Source organism: Vicia villosa, unplaced genomic scaffold, assembly GCF_029867415.1.
Source record: "Vicia villosa cultivar HV-30 ecotype Madison, WI unplaced genomic scaffold, Vvil1.0 ctg.003455F_1_1, whole genome shotgun sequence".
NCBI classification, from domain to species: domain Eukaryota; kingdom Viridiplantae; phylum Streptophyta; class Magnoliopsida; order Fabales; family Fabaceae; genus Vicia; species Vicia villosa.
Window position 1 is genome coordinate 48,758 of NW_026706209.1, and position 2,540 is coordinate 51,297.

Consider the following 2,540-nt stretch of genomic DNA (forward strand, 5'->3'; position numbering starts at 1 on the left):
GTATAACCGACCCCCCGAACTCCAGAATTTCTAGTCTAGGTGAAATCCCCACACTTAGCAAACTCCTAGGGTTTAGTTGAGATCTTTTTTTCCCTTTCCTACTCGTAGGACAATAAGAAAGTTCGTGTGATATCGTAGGAAGAACTGAAACAAAATTCATCCCATCCCGGGCGCATTCTCCTTCCAAATTTTGTGTGAAGGGTCTAGCGTGTCGTCCTCCCAAGTGAAACGGGGAGGTAAAAAAAACGACACCACAGAAGCTGTGGTGTTCCTGTGGTTGTTTCTTGTCTCTTCTTGAAACAGAGATCATTGTCCAGCCAATTTCTCAATAGCTACTTCCCACTCCGCCTTCTGAGGATTTTGTTGTTGATCTTTCCACGCGAAGTTGGGATGATTCTTCCACCCTGGATTATAGGTGTTAGAATACGGGTTGTTTTGCCTCAAGAATTTGATTTCTTCAATTTTCTTGGGATTAGCAACACAACACACAGTTTGGTGAGGGCCATTACAAATTTCACAGATTACAGGTCGAGCTTGTTGGACTTGAGCAACCTGTTGAGTACCTATATTCATAGCCTTTAATCTCTTTTCTACCTCTGCAGCTATAGCATCTTCAACCCGAATTTTGTTGGTGTCTAGCTTCAGATCAATGACTCCTTCAGGTTTGCTCGTATACCTGTCATACAACTCCAAATGCTCATTTGCAGTTATTGCTTCAATGATCTTGATGATACTAGAGGCTGTTGTGAAATTTGTTGAGCCTCCAGCTGCTGTATCCATCAACTGCTTTGTCTTGATTCTGAGCCCGTTAACAAACATTTGCATCTGTTCAGTTTTGTCCATATTGTGTGTTGGACATGCCACCAGAGTTCTCTTGAACCTTTTATACGCATCGCCCAAAGACTCACCCTCCTTTTGCTTGAAGTTCAGAATTTCATACCTTTTTCGTAGAAAGACTGACGCTGGAAAATATTCATTCAGAAAAACCTTTTCCATCTCTTCCCATGATGTGATACTACCCGCTGGTAAAGAATAGAACCACTCTTCTGCCTCTTCTGCTAGAGTGAAAGGAAACATCCTAATCCTCTTTGCTTCTTCCGTGTGACCGTCAATTTTTAGAGTGGTGCTCATGGTCAAAAATCTCTGCAGATGCTTATTTGCGTCTTCGTTAACCTTTCCGGTGAAAGGTTTCCTTTCAAGCTGATTAATGGTGCTCGGGTGCAGTTGAAACTTGGCCGCATTTACCGGTTGGTTGACAATTGTTTGTCTTCCCCCCGGTGTGTTTGCAACACCGTAGTCACCAAGCAGCCTCTCAGGAGGAGGAGGATTTTCACCCATGACTTCTTTTTCACTTTCAGAACTTGAATCTGAATGAACTGTAACAATTTCTTCTTCAGATTCTATCTTAGCCGACCGAGCTTGTCTACGCTTTGCGTGCAAAGTTCTTTCAATTTCTGCGTCAAAAAGAAATTCAGCTGAGGCCTTACCTCGCATACACATATTAGACAAATATTAAAATTAGAAAAAAAATGCAGAAAATAAAATTTTAGTTGCAGAGCAACAAAATTTCAATTGAACTTAAGTTAAAAATCTGTATTTTGGCATTCCCCGGCAACGGCGCCAAAAACTTGATCGGAAAAATAGCAAGTGTACTATTTTTACCTCTGTAGTAATAATAGGGGAAATTCCCCGAATGTCGATCTCAAGGACTGCGTAGGAAATACAGATTCTTAAAGTATGATTCAATTGAACAAAAACTAATGTTTTGGTTTTGGTTGATTAAATCCTTGCACAGAAAAAATAACGAGAAAATAAATTGATTTTTGTTATCAAATATATGAGATGCTAGGGTGAGTGGTTGATTTGGCATGCAACACTCAGAATTAAGATCTCTTCAACAAGTTCATAACATTTAGTTACCAATCCTTAGGGTGTTTTCTCCTAAGTCCTTAGTGAGAAAACCTTTGGTCTTCCAACCTAATCCCTAAGTCCTTAGGAATCTAAATTGAAACCAAGCCTTTATTTTATCAAGATTATATAGTGATTATATGGTATCTCTAGTCCTAGGTGATATCTACTATAATCAAATTATGCACAAACCCTAACAACTACAGTCCTGTACCTGTTAGCCATGGATTAATCCTTATTTGACCGATAAAGAAAATATGAAGAACATTGCATAATTTAACTGAATAATATAAACCAATTTATTGACGAAATCACAAATTCATCGTTATTACAAAACCAAATCAGGACCACCCCCCTAGCATTGGGGGGTTTAGCCTCTCATAATATTCAAGAAAAACATAATAAAGAATGTAGACATTACTAAAAAATAATGGTGACTTTGATCTTCAATGGTGGAAACCCTTGAATTCCGCCGTCTCCAAAACTCTTGATGAAGCTATCTTCTCTCTTCTGTGATTTTCTATCGTATGATGCAAAAGTCCCAAAATAATTCTCTCAAACTCAACTAAATAGTCTAGGTACAAATCTCAGCCAAGTGGAATGTCTAAAGTGCCCCCAAAGTGAAGATTTAA